We start from the raw sequence: 15,472 nt of genomic DNA, 5'->3' as shown, positions 1-15,472 counted from the left end.
CAACTACTTTGATAAGTGTGGTTCTGTTTCCTGGTGTATGGTCAGACTTTATAACATGTTTTCATAATGGTTCAGGATCTGGGTAGAATTTTTAAATGAAGATGTATCTAAGTAATGGTCATTTTAATGATTTTGCATAAACATGAGGTTCATGATTGCAATTTAGGATTCTATTTCTAGGCACTGCATAAAGTTTGCATGATTATTTTCAGAAATAAGAATGATTGTGTCTTCCAGATAGTTTTTTTTAAATATTGATTTAATTCTTATATTGAAAAAAAGTTTTCCTCATATAAAAAGTATCCCAGTTTTCCCTCTCCCCATTCCTCCTAGCTCTCCCTTCCCCTCTCCCTCAGATTCACTCTGTTTCCTCTTCAGAAAAGAGCAGGGTTCTAAAAGACTACAGCCCAACAGGACAACAACAAGATGCAATAAGTCAATGTGAAAGCTCTCATATTGAGATTTCTTAAGGACCAAGATACTTATGCATATGCCTATGTGCATATATTATATATTATACTTTGAATAGCTAGTTTTAGCTCCACACCTGTTTGGCAAACCCTCTGCACTGATTCTTATTCCCAGCAACTATATTTTCTTTATAAAGATTTTCCTTTTGCAGTAAGGATGTGTGTGAGCTTTAGAAAAGTATTTATTTCTCTACTTTAGATTTTCACAAATAATCTTTAATCCAAGATCCCTGGCATGATTTCAGGAGTTCAAATGTGTTTCCACTATAGGTAAATATGCTTCTTAAGTAACTTTCCTAAATGGTTCCTTGTTTTCAGGGAAGATATTTTGTTGAATCTTGCCATGGTACATCAAACTAAAGCACAGGATGTTCTGAAGAAAATCTGAGCTTTCGTGTGAATTAGAGGCCTTCCAAACAGTCCTTTCTCTGACCAGATTCAGCCTTGTCCCTAAGGACCAGGCTTCCTAAGTAGGGGATGGCTACATTTCCACATCTGGGCAATGTGTTGCACAGCTCACTCTGGCTGTTGTATCATATTGCTTTCCTTGACTTTTGTTCACCTATAGAAAGTAACACAAATGATTCTAAGACTAATTATGTAACGGAGCTCAGTGAGTCGATGAATAATTTTGGAACTATTTCAATTCTTGCTAATGTTTATACAAATACATAAAAGTAGGGAAGGGGTTGGATGTTTTGTTTTGAGGTATAAGATTTGGGTGATCCAGCAACTGAGGGAAGCAGATGCAGAAAACAATAGCAAAGAACAGGGCTGAGCTCCCAAAGTCCAAAGAGAGGAAAGAATGATAATATGAGCAAAGGGGTCAAGACCATGATGGGGAAACCCACTGAAATAATTTACCTGAGCTAATGGGAACTCACTGAATCTAGACTGACAGGGATGGAACCAGCATAGGACCAAACTAGGTCCTCTGAATGTGAGTGACAATGATATGGCTGAAGCACTCTATGGAGCCACTGGCAGTGGGACAAGATTTATCCCTACTGCTTCAACTGGCCTTTTGGAGCCAGTTCTCTTTGGAGAGATACCTTGTTTTGCCTAGATATAGTGGGAGGGCCTTGGTTCTGCCTCAAAGTATTGTGCTAGACTTTGTTGACTCCCCATGGGAAGTCTTACCCTCTCTGAGGAATTGATTGGGGATGGAGTGGGGGTAAGGGGGAGGGAGCAGGGTGAGGTGAGGGAGTGAGGACTAGAATTGGTATGTAAAAATGAGAAAACAGTGTTTTTTAAAAAATAAATTAATAAATTAATAAATTAAAAATTTTGTTGATTAAAGTCCACAGTCCCTAACAATCTTTAATTTCTTTAAGGATAATGGAGTCCTGGGTTTGTTTTGTTGGAATGGGCTAAAAAACTTCTGGGCAGAAGGAACATGTTGTTCTAATTTTTCTCTGCCTTGAAACCAGTCTGGTCATGAGATCAGAGTGCATTCTGGGTGAATATTTATGAAGTAGTTACAGAAGCGCTTAAGTAGTCCTAGTACAAGTCAGGAGAAACTAACTCTTCCTCGGTGTACACCCTTCACATGGAATGGATTGCCACACTCATTAATTAGGAGGGGGCACACGTAGGGTCTCTGATTTTCCTTCCTGACATTTCTCTCATTTACCGCAAATATCGCTATTCCTTTCCTAAGCCTTTGTCCTGCTCTTTCCTGCAGTTTCTCCTAACAATTCCAATGTCGTTATAGGTGAGTCAGCTTGGAAATGAATTTTGACTGAGATGCCAGAAACAGATTTTGGAAAAAGTAGACTTTTCAATAAATAGTTTTTGGACAATTAGATGTATTCACATGAAGAAAGATGTAGATCTGTTGTGTGTACAATTGTGTATATATTTTGTGTGATAAAGGTGTATCTATATTAGTGTGAATTTGTGTGTGTTTATATGTGCATATGTGTGCCTACTGTGTGAAGTACATATGCTTTCCTGTGGAAGTGTTTATATATATATCTGTGCATGGAAATGTATATATCTGTGAATATATATATGTGTGTGTGTGTGTAAGTACATATGCGCATATGTACATGTAAAAGCATGTTTGTATATGTGTGTGTATGCAAGAATCTGTGTGATCATATGCATGTGTACATATGTTCATATGTGCACATGAGAGTACTGAGAGATGACAACAGTTTTTCTTCTGTTCCATCATCTGTTTCTCACACTAGAGAATATCTATCATTGAATGCATCTGATTATTGTTGATAAGGAAGCTTGGGTAATTATTTTTTAATCTGACCTGAGATTCCATGATCCAGAAAGCAGAGAGAGCTCTGTTCATTAACACTCAACAACTGTTGTGAAATAGAATATTTGTTTATGTAAAGATGTGTTGCATTCATTTGTATTGCAGAAAATTGTTTAACTGTGTAAAGATGTGTTGCTTTTGTTTATGCTGTACTTGTTTAATTATGTAAAGATGTGTTGTTTTTTCACCTTGCCTGCCTACTGCATCTGATTGGTCTAATAAAAAGCTAAATGACCAATAGCGAGGCAGAGGAAGGGACAGACAGGGATGGCTGGCAAGGAGAAAAGGGGAGACAGCCAGCCATATAGGGGCAAGCTAGCTAGGGTCCAGCCAGCCAGCCACAGAGGAAACAGGAAATCAGGATGCACAGTATGTAGATGAGGTAAATGACCCTTGGGGGCAGCATATAGATGAATAGAAATGGGTTAATTTAAGTTGAAAAGCAACACGCCTAAGATGAGGCTGAGCATTCACAATTAATAATAAGTCTTTGTGTTTCAATTTGGGGGCTACTGGTTCAAGAAAGCCTTTTACAAACATCTATTAAGAAGGATAACCCTTTCTAAGTAACAAGGGAAGACAAATGCCTCCATTTGAAATAACCAGGTAAAAGACTTTCTGAGGAATTTGACTTTAATGTTTAAATTTGAAAGCACATAATAGCACACCCTTTGGCTCCCATTATTGCTCAGGGATCAGACTGAAGGAGGGTCACCACCCAGCTCCATGCCTGGTACATGTCATTACTATTGGACAGAACAGTATGACAAGCAATTAGGACTTGGCAGGGGCTGAGACAGCAAAGCAAATCATTCAGGAAACTTGGGCACTGGCCACAGAATTCATTGCCATTACAATGTACGAAAGACAGAGTTCAATGGGGAAAGTGATTGAAAAAAACCCCACATGTACAACTTGTCTCTTGTCACACCACCCTGAACCCCATTGCCTCATTGCCCAGCAACAATATGCTCAATATCTGTGCCATAACCTCTCAATCCATTCAACAGATGTTTTCTGAGTGGTTGTATGGAAAGTACTTCAATGAGAAATGGGGAAATAGGAATACAGAAGATGATGACTAGATGTGGGATTTATAATAAAATGTGGATAAATAAAATGCTAATAAAATTGTGGGTAGAAATGAGACAGAAAACTGTGGAAGGCTTTCTATATTAAATAGTTCATAAGCAAAAGATACATTCTAACTGAATTGACTGTTAAAGATGTCAAAGAAGAATAAAATTCAATAGCAAATTCTTTTTTTTTTATTCTTTTTTAATTAAAATTTCCAACTGCTCCCCGTTTCCCATTTCCCTCCCCTCCTCCCACATATTGCCCACTCTCCCCGCTCCCCTCCCCCTATCCCCACTCCTCTTCTCCTCCCCCCAGTCCATTCCCCCTCCCTCTCGATACTGAAGAGCAGTCCAAATTCCCTGCCCTACAGGAAGACCAAGGTCCTCCCACTTCTATCTAGGTCCAGGAAGGTGAGCATCCAAACAGGCTAAGCTCCCACAAAGCCAGTTCATGTATTAGGATCGAAACCTAGTGCCATTGTCCTTGGCTTCTCATCAGCCTTCATTGTCCGCCATGTTCAGAGAGTCCAGGTTCACCCCATGCTTATTCGGTCCCAGTCCAGCTGGTCTTGGAGAGCTCCCAATAGATCAGTTCCACTGTCACAGTGGGTGGGTGCACGCCTCGTGGTCCTGATTTCCTTGCTCACGTTCTCCCTCCTTCTGCTCCTCCTTTGGACCTTAAGAGCTCAGACCATTGCTCCAAATTGGGTCTCTGTCTCTCTCTCAATCCATCGCCAGATGAAGGTTCTCCTGCCATTCTCCTTGGCCTCTCATCAGCTCTCATTGTCCGCCACATTCAGAGAGTCCGGTTTTATCCCATGTTTTTTCAGTAGCAGTCCAGCTGGCCTTGGTGAGCTCCCAATAGATCGGCCCCACTGTCTCAGTGGTTGGGTGCACCCCTCATGGTCCTGACTTCCTTGTTCATGTTCTCTCTCCTTTTGCTCCTCATTATAACCTTGGGAGCTCAGTCCGGTGCTCCAGTGTGGGTCTCTGTCTCTATCTCCATCCATCGCTAGATGAAGGTTCTATGGCGATATGGAAGATATTCATCAGTATGATTATAGGATAGGTTCATTTCAGGTTCCCTATCTTCAGGTGCCCAAATGAACTAACTGGGGACATTGCCCTGGGCATCTGGTAGCCATTTCAAGTTCAAGTCTCTTGCCAACCCTTATGTGGCTCCCTTAACTAAGGTATGAGTTTCCCTGCTCCCCTATCCAACCTTCCTTTATCCCCAATTACCCCGATTCCCCCAGTTCCCCTCTTCCTCTCCTTCCCACTTTTCTCTCCCCATCACCCCTCATCCCCATCCCACCCCACCCCCAAGATTCCAATTTTTTGCCCATCAATCATGTCTATTTCCCATAGCTGGGAGGATATCTATATGTTTTTCCTTAGGTTTACCCTCTTATTTAGCTTCTTTAGGATCACAAATTATAGACTCAGTGGCCCCTATCCATGGCTAGAAACCAATTATGAGTGAGTACATCCCATGATCTTCTTTTTGGGTCTGGGTTACCTCACTCAGGATAGTATTTTCTATTTCCATCCATTTGCATGCAAAATTCGAGAAGTCATTGTTTTTTACCGCAGAGTAGTACTCTAATGTGTATATATTCCACACTTTCTTCATCCATTCTTCCATTGAAGGGCATCTAGGTTGCTTCCAGGTTCTGGCTATTACAAATAATGCTGCTATGAACATAGTTGGACAAATGCTTTTGTCATATGATAGGGCATCTCTTGGGTATATTCCCAAGAGTGGTATTGCTGGGTCCAGGGGTAGGTTGATCCCAATTTTTTTGAGAAACCGCCACACTGATTTCCAAAGTGGTTGCACAAGTTTGCAGTCCCACCAGCAATGGATGAGGGTACCCCTTTCTCCACAACCTCTCCAGCAAAGGCTATCCTTGGTGTTTTTGATTTTAGCCATTCTGACAGGTGTAAGATGATATCTCAAAGTTGTTTTGATTTGCATTTCTCTGATCGCTAAGGAGGTTGAGCATGACCTTGAGTATCTTTTGGCCATTTTAACTTCTTCTGTTGAGAATTCTCTGTTCAGATCAGTGCCCCATTTTTTAATTGGGTTAATTATCCTTTTAAAGTCTAGTTTCTTGAGTTCTTTATATATTTTGGAGATCAGACCTTTGTCTGTTGCGGGGTTGGTGAAGATCTTCTCCCAGTCAGTAGGCTGCCTTTTTGTCTTAATGACAGTGTCCTTTGCTTTACAGAAGCTTCTCAGTTTCAGGAGGTCCCATTTATTCAATGTTGCCCTTAATGTCTGTGCTGCTGGGGTTATACATAGGAAGAGATCTCCTGTGCCCATATGTTGTAGGGTACTTCCCATTTTCTCTTCTATCAGGTTCAGTGTGTTCAGATTGATATTGAGGTCTTTGATCCATTTGGACTTGAGTTTTGTGCATGGTGATAGATATGGGTCTATTTTCATTCTTCTACAGGTTGACATCCAATTGTGCCAGCACCATTTGTTGAAGATGCTTTCTTTCTTCCATTGTATACTTTTAGCTCCTTTATCGAAAATCAGTTGTTCATAGGTTTGTGGGTTAAAATCCAGGTCTTCTATACAATTCCATTGGTCGACTTCTCTGTTTTTATGCCAGTACCACGCTGTTTTCATTACTGTAGCTCTGTAATAGAGTTTGAAGTCAGGGATGGTAATGCCTCCAGAAGTTCCTTTATTGTATAAGATTGTTTTGGCTATCCTGGGTTTTTTGTTTCTCCATATAAAGTTGATTATTGACCTTTCAAGATCTGTGAAGAATTTTGATGGGATTTTAATGGGGATTGCATTGAATCTATAGCAAATTCTTAACAAATATATCAATGACAAAAAGTAGATACTTACTGGGTAAATCTGGGACTTTTGAATACAAAATACTAGACTGTAAAGAATTAACAACAGTAAAAGTAATGATTTTTTTTATTCATCTTGATAGTAAATAACTCCAGCAATTTATAGATGCAGTGGGGTCCCTCATAGAAATTTTTGTTATATTTTTAACTGTGTGTATATATGTGTATTTGGGTGTGGGTAAGTATCTCTGTGTGTATAGAAGCCCCAGAGTCCAGAAGAGGGCACTATTACCTAATAATGTACAAGACTGTTGTATGTTTGTATGTGCATTGTGTGTGTTTTTGTGTGTTTAGTATATTTGTGGTGTGTATTTGTGTATGTCTGTCTATGTGTGTGAATGTGTTTGGTGTATATGGTGTATTTGGTGTATATTGTGTATGTATATGTGTTGTGTGTTTATGTGTGTTGTGTTTTTGTGTGTGGTATGTGTGTATGTTGTATTTATGTGTCTGATGTGTGTGTTTGTATATGTATGTATTTTAGATTTATGTGTGTATATTGTGTATTGTGTAGTGTGTGGTTTAGTGTGTGTAGGGTATGTGCATTGTTTGTGTTGTGTGTATGTCTGCTGCATATGCATTGTGGTGTTTGTATGTGTGCATGTGTATGTGCATGATCATGGGAAGAATCATGAAAGTGTGGGTCGTAGAATAACCTTCATGCTCTACTGAAAAACTAAAAGCAAGGAGCCCCTTCTTTCATCACCCAACCTCTGAAACCACTTAACCAGAAACAAACTTTCTTTTGGATAATATCCTCAGGTACTCTGTCACAGTAACAGCGAGCTAACTAGCACAGAAGAGACACAAACCTTACCCAAGGAGGAGCTGCTGATCTGATCTGCTGGAGACTGTAAGCTCAGTTGTTTGGAATAATCATGTGTCAGGGGCTGGTTTGTTCCTTCGTCCAGATAAGACCTGACCCAGGAGAAAGGGAGCACATTTTCTGGAGTGTTATTTGGTCCTGAACTGGTTAATATTCATCCTTCAACTCATAGTGTATTCATTTCACCATCCAATTTGCCTGATGTGATGAAGCTTGACTTAAGTGCTTCCCAAGCTGTGTGAAAATTCATTAGAGGCTGGCAATGTGTTTTCTTACTTGCTACTGAGAGATGTCACAGAGGATTGTGACACATCTGACATGGCCAAGGCCCGAAACTCTTTCCTTCAGATGGAGGAGTGTAATTCACATCTGGTTTCACCCATAGGCAATGCCAATTTGGATGATTTTACTTTATTTTGGATAATTATTTACCCACATTTGAAAATCTCAGTAGTGTGTGTGAGAAAGAGAGAGAGAGAGAGAGACAGAGACAGAGAGAGACAGAGAGACAGAGACAGAGAGAGACAGAGAGAGAGACAGAGAGAGAGAGTCCCCAGAGAAAATGCATCTTTTTAGACTTCACAGAGGGAAACACCAACAATGTTATGAAGATTTGTTTACTTGTAGACATATAAAACTGTTCTCAGTGGACAGAAATCCTCTTCCCTTTGGGGATTGCTCTGTAGATGGCTTCAGAGGATGATCTAGTGAGGTTTAGAATTTTCTGGACTTGACATTATGTCAGAACTGATTACTCAGGCTCCTTCAGAGGCTGTGAAGAAGGACTGTGTAAGTGTGTAGGTTGCCATCTCTCCAAAGATTTTCCTATTTGGTGGTGGGGAAAAAAGAAGCTCTCTTTCCAGCAGGTGGTTGTTTGGTTTTCATTTCAAGGCAGTTTTGCTTTGGTGAAAAGTGAGGTGAGTCATATGATATGCTTGGCAGTCTGAAGGACATTTTACTAAATAATAACATTGAGGTAAAGAAGAGAAGTCTTATGTATTTTATATGAGTTTGAGATTTTTATGTCATAAAAGATTTCCATTTACCCTTGATTTATTAACTCCTCCTTATGATAAAAGTGCTTCCATAGGCTTATGATGCTTAACTTTCATTGTCAACTTGATTTCATTTAGAATTACCATGGAAACACATCTCTGGGCATCTCTGTGGGAAATTACCAAAATCAGCATAACTGAGGTTGGAGGATTCATCTGACACGTGGGGAGTGCTAGTACATGTGCTGGCATCTCAGGCTGCAAACAGAGGAGAAAGTGAATTAAGCATAGACTTTCATTGCTCTCTGTTTTTTGACTGCCTGTGCAGTGTATTCAGTTAGCTACCTGCTCTGGCTGCTATGCCCGTCTCATCATCATGGAATGTAGGAGCTGTTTTCCCAAATAGGTTCCATCCTCCTTGAAGTTGCTAGTTGTTAAGTATTTTTTTTTCACATAAGATAAAGCTAACCAGTACAGTGCTAACATTTGGTACCAGCTGCTGTAAACTCAAGTTCTTCAGGAGCTCAACAGGTGAGGAGAATGCATGGACAGCTTGTTTAGAATACAAACTGGGACTGTCTCTATGAAGCTTTGACTGTTAGTTACTACACAGAAATCATTACTGGAAAGATAAAAGTATGAAACTTTAGTTTCAAATTAATTCTTATATGTTAAGAATTCAAAATTAGGAAAAGATAGTAATGCTGTGTTCACTGGAGCCACATGCTTGGTTCATCCAATCTTGTGAGCTGTCCATTAGTGCTTTCTAACAATGTATGGGGATTGCTTATATTGTCATTGACTCTTTTGGCAAAGACATTATTCACTTTTTAAAAAAATGTTGAATCTAGAAAATATGCAAACACAATCACATAAACTTTATGTAACAAGAATTTCAGGAGTTGTGACAAATTGAGGTGGGGAAGCATAGTTTTGCTTTTAATAAGGATTTATTTTATTTTATATCTGTTGGTATGAGTGTATCTGTGTGAATACATGTTGACATGGTGTCCAAGTACCTATAACGACCAGAAGAGGATCTTAGATCTCTTGAAACTGGAGTTGAAGCGTTTGTGATCTACCCAAATTAGGTGCTAGAATCTGAACTCTGGTCCTCATGATTGAGCAAGTACTCTTAATCCTTGAGCCACCTCTTGAGAGCCTAAAAGTTACTTTTTATTAAAGCTTTACTTAAGGTTTGTTTGTCTTTGTTCTCTTTTGACAAACTGAATTGTATTTAGTTATGCTAGATTCTTGAAGGATGAGATTATTGAAGAAAACCAATATCCATTACCCTCTTCCACATGCTCCATCCTTGATATGTGAAACAGATCTTGCTTTCACTGGATCTTGAGTGCTTGGCCAATGCTTTTCAATTTTGTTTCTTCTTAGTTCTGAAAAAAACCTCTTGTATAAGTCTACCACCCCCAAATAAAAAGTCCAATAGCAGTGCAAGTATGTTTGAAAAAAGCTTGAATGTCAGTAAATAATTGAGCTCATGGATTGGATGATTCAATGAAGTAAAAATGAAAGGATGTCTTATCGGGGAACATGTTTCTGAAGGCCTACCCAATGGCTCTTTACATTCTGTAATTGGGATTTGCATATACTTCTGAGAATCACTCATTTTTTTATGGTGGAAGTTCCCTGTAGTAGAATGGGAGTAAAATGCATTGTATGTAAGACATTTCTGGTTATTGATATCCTCCTCTTATCTAGTGGTCCCATGAGAAGCATTAACAGGCTTTTGCATTAATAGGATTCCTGGAATGGTTACATACCTAGAGGTTTGAGTCAAACAGAAGTGGACTTGGACCTAGTTTATTCTTTTCTGTACAATCATGACTGATTTACTTTTCTTGTTAATGACTGATTTATTTTGATTGTTAGACCTGGTTGCCTTTGCATAAAAATAAAAATCATATCAGCACTTCTCTTACAAGGAAATGAATTCTTGTGACAAGGGAATTGTTCAATAGCTGCTAGCAATTTATTAGCATAATAATTCTTCAGAAATAGGAGCCACACCAATCCTGACACAAACCTTTGTCAGGTAATGAAAACCCTAAGTAAAAAAAAGTTTTTTGTTGAGAAATAACTCTTTTATTCATTAAATAAAATTCCTTTTAAAATTATTTACTAAATATCTGTTGAAGGTGAATAATGAGATATGATTATATTAGTAACAAAAATTGAGTATTTTTATTGTCTATACTAGCACAAGAGATGTCAAGGAAGTATATGGTGGATGGATAGCAGGGTTATGTAGTACCAGGAATAGCCTCTTTTCTCCTTTTGGAGGAAAATTATGGTAGGAAGAGCCCTCTTTGCTGTTAACTACTCTTGAATAGAAATTTAATTTTGAGTTCAACTCTCTGAGTTTAAAGAAAGTGGCAAACCTAGCTTGTCTTTTATGCAGTTTTATTTGGCAGGTAAAGATTTAATTAAACGTTAGACACAATCTCATAGAAAATTCCTCGATCCTGTGACTATTCCAGTCATTTCACACCCTCTACCTAAATGTTCCATAAACTTTAAGTGTGGGGATGTTTTGTAGATATATCCATTCTGATTGGGCCCCACAACTCTCTAAATCTTGATAGCTTATGGTTTTCTGCAATGATCACCATCTGTTTCAAAGAGAAATCACCTCGATGAAGGGAGAGGTCTCCAGTCATCTTTAGTACAAGGAAAAACATTTAAGTTATTTTTAGGGATTATTCATGGTTTATAAAATTAGTGGTAGTAGATTATCCTCCAACAACCATGACTTTACTAATGCTGAGTATTTAGCTAAGATTCCAGGACCAGGCATAGTCACCCTTTTCTTGAGCAAGCCTTAAGTCCCATTAGAGAACTGTTGTTAACCATCAAGGAATGTATGCCATTATTGTTCCATGATGGTCATTGATGTGATTCATAAGCATCATAGCTGGGTAGGACTGCTGGTTGCCTCTCTCCTTTGGAAGTTTGCATTGTGCCTTTAAACTCAGAGTGTTGAACTCAAAATAAAGTTTCTATTTAAGAGCAGTTAACAGCAATAAGAGGTACCTAACATGTTTTCTCCCTACAGAAAGAGAAATGAGGCTATTCCTGGTACTACATACTCCAGCTATCTATTCAACATACCTGCTTGACATCTCATTGTACCATGAATCTTAGCCCTCGGGTAGGGGACATCCTGGTCAGTTCTAGCCCAGGGGTCTCTGGGACTTGTTTACGAAGTACATAGGGTCTTCAGCAATAGGAACTTATCTTCTACCTCTAGGGTATAACTAAGGGCAACTTCAATAAGCTGTATGTCTCTTGGACAGTTCTGGCTAACAGCTCAAAAGAGGGCTTTTTATGTCTTGTAATGGGGTTTGTGTTAATTGGTCTCTCAGAAGCTTTACCTGTATAATCTCACCGATGTCACTGCCCAAACATGAGGTGAATGCAGAGGAAGCCAATGGACATGTCAAAGTGGATGTGGAAAAGCCCGTAAAGCTTCACCCCTACACAAAGAACTACAAGGAACTTAGGACGTTGGGAGTAGAAGAGGTGGTCTTTCCCATGGAAGAATACACCAAGTGGTCGTCCAGGGTGTAAATGGCTAGCCCTGAAAGTGTATATACACCTAAAATTATATGAACTGAACAGGTTATATTTATGAATATATATGTATGTAAGTATACATATATGCATGCAATAACCATCAATGAAAAAGAGGCCATGAATTTCAAGGAAATCAAGGAGAGGGTAGATGGGAGGTCGAAAAGGGAGGGAAACCAAGGGAGAAATGCTGTAATTGTATTATAATCTCAAAGATAACATTAAAAAGTACTGGGAAAAATAAAATAAAAGTTGAAGAGCTCTGTAATAATTCTCTGTTAAAAACTTTGTGATATGAGCAAGCTGCTAAACCTAACATTGTCATGCTTTTATCTAGTCATTGGTCTTGAGTGTGTTGGAATTATAACAAAAGAACTGTAAAGCCCCCAGGTGCTTGGTTCTTCTTAAATATACACGTTCCCTGATTCTCAGACCTTTAATTTATCTTCTTTCAAGTCTCTGAAACTTAATCTATGCGCAAACTTGCCAAGCTTTCAGCATCATGAATCTCACCTCCCAATATATTTATTTTTAAAAAGTGATTTGGCGGTTGTATATACATAGACATTTGATTTTCGGAAGCATTCAGGATTAGTGACTGAATTCCAAGTCTTTCTTGCCAGTGGCCATTTCCAAACAGCTAAATCCTTGCAGCCAAAGATTCTGAGCGTGAAGCTAAAGGGGCCAATGCTTAGAGTGGTTATTTGCCAACTGGTAAATTTAAAACAAGGAACGTGCTAATGTGCCTGGGCACAAATAGCCTTGCCAGTCAAAGGCAAAGGGATTCTATTCACGAAAACAGCTTGGATTAATTCAGCAGCATTTATAAGCAAATATCTTTTAGCAGCTGTTGCTACTTCCCTAACATTCAAACAATTCAAAGAGGACATAATAACATACAGTATCCAGACTCTCTGTGTATTTTCATCTTTATGTGGCTTTATTTTAAAATCTATTTCTTTTATTTTTAATTTTTGGCTTTTTGAAACAGGATTTTTCTGTGTATCTTTGTCCTGTAACTCACTCTGTAACCAGGCTCTCCTTGAACTTACAGAGATCTGCAGTCTCTGCCTCCCAAGTGTTGGGACTACAGGTGTGTACCACCACACCTTGAGCTCACAGAGGTCTGCCTGCCTCTGTCTCCAAAGTGTTGGGATTAAAAGTGTGTGCCACCACACCCAACTACTTTCTTTCTTATTTTGACTTTAACCTTTTTCTTTACTCTCCTAAGCTTGTATATATTTTTAACACACTGTAAACCATTTAGAGGTTTTCTTCATTTTTGAATCTCTCTTTACTGTGTGTGTGTATATATATATATATATATATATATATATATATATATATATATATATCTTTTTCTGACCTCATGAGTCTTTAATTTGCTAAGCAATATGGAGAGAATTAAAATGTGGCTTTGATGGCTGGATTCAGCACGTTCCTTAGCTTTCTGAGATTCCAGCCTCATGGCAGAGGTACAGGATGTAGCCATGTTTATTGTCACTAATCTATGGTGTTTCAAGGTCCTTGACAGCAAACAAGCTATAGCAGTATGCTCACAAACCACACTCAAATGCTCTGTAACTGGACCTCCTGCTTGAAAGAGTCAGAGTTTGTGCTGGCAGGACAGCCCAGAAAACTGGCATTTTAAAACTGCTGAAAACCACAAAGCATGTGGTCAGCTTTTCATCAACACCATTTAAGTGTTTTGTGGCAGGGCCTCTTAAAAGAGGTGCAACGTTTTACAGCTCAAGCTGAGTCAGGAAGCCTCTCTTAAATGAGAACGCTTGCCTCTAGCAAGCAGAGCCCACCCGAAAAAGAGCTGCTATCAATAAGCCATACTTAACTTTATTATTTTATGTCTAGAATTACTTCCCAAGCTCTCTTAGGCTTTATGTGGATGCAGTTGTCCACATGTTGAGTACCATTTGTTGTCGGGTGCCATTTGTTGACTGAGTTTTCTCTCCTGCCCTGTTCCTACAGTCGTTAAGTCCCAAAGAAATCACATAGAGTTATAAATCACATTAGTTATAAACTGATTGGCCTAGTAGCACAGACTTCTTATTAACTCTTATAACTTATATTAGCCCATTATTCTTGTCTATGTTAGCTACATGGCTCGGTACCTTATTCAGTGAGGCAGTCACATCTTACTTCTCTGTGACTGGGTAACAACTGTGTCCTCTTCCCAAAATTCCCCTGTTCTCATTGCTCTGTCTCTAATTCCTGCCTGGTGGCCTGCCTATACTTACTGCCTGGCTATTGGCTAATCACTATTTTATTAAAATATAATTGATAGAATATATATAATACAGACCATTATCCCATACCATGTGTACCATGTGTACCCATAAAACATATAACATAAAACAAATAGATACTAAGGGAAAACTATGTCTTGTCATTTCCCCTCCTCTCCCCAAAAAAAGTGTCTAGAAAGTGAAGTTAACAGATTTTCTGGAGGTGTTGCTTTTGCTCACTTCTGATATTTAGAATAAGAGTAGTAAGCAAGGATTAATTTTGCTTTTTTCATTTCTTTGTACATTCATAATGAATATAAAGCATAATGTTTATACAATTGCTAAGTATCTTATTACAGTTTTATTTTTTCTCAATAATTATTAAGATTGTTTTAAGTGTCTATTTGTGTGTGTATGTGCACGAGATGTTTGAGTGCACATGTAAATGGGTATCATTATTTGTTATGGTGCTTGCTGGATAGGGACCCTCTGGAGTGCTGGGTTATAAAGGAGTACAATAATGTCTGGCTTTTCTATATGGATTCAGAGGATTGAAACCAAGCACTCTACCAGTTAAACTATTGTCTCAGCCCAATTATTGAGGCTAATTTTCAATATAGTAAGTTACATGGTCATTTCTATGTCATGTCTCTTCATTGTTTTATAAAGATGGGGTCTGTCTGCTACCATGGTTATTAATTTTTAATAACAACATGAAAGTCAAATGCTTAAGAATAACTATTGTAAATATTTATGAACAACATTCCTGTGTGTTAACTTTTAAAAAGTATTTTTTTTAAAGATTTAACAATTTTGCAGCATTTCTGCCTCCTTTTCTTTTGCCAAACAAATCATAATCTCAGAAATAAAAAAGTAAGATTTTTAAAGAAAGATTTATTTTATTTGTGTTTGTGAGTTGTGTGTGTGTTTGTGTGTGTACATGAGTAAAATGTCCACAGAGGACAGAAGAGACAATCAGATCCCCTGGAACTGGAGTGGCAAGTGGATATTAGGTATCAGGTGTGGATCAGGAGAACTGAACTTGGATCCTTTGTAAGAGAAGTACCAGTCCTTAACTGCTGAGTCATCTTTTGAGTCCCTAAAACCAGCTTTATTTTGATTTTG

This window comes from Chionomys nivalis, chromosome 17 (assembly GCF_950005125.1).
Source record: "Chionomys nivalis chromosome 17, mChiNiv1.1, whole genome shotgun sequence".
NCBI classification, from domain to species: Eukaryota; Metazoa; Chordata; class Mammalia; order Rodentia; family Cricetidae; genus Chionomys; species Chionomys nivalis.
Note: the sequence above shows the minus strand (reverse complement) of the source record.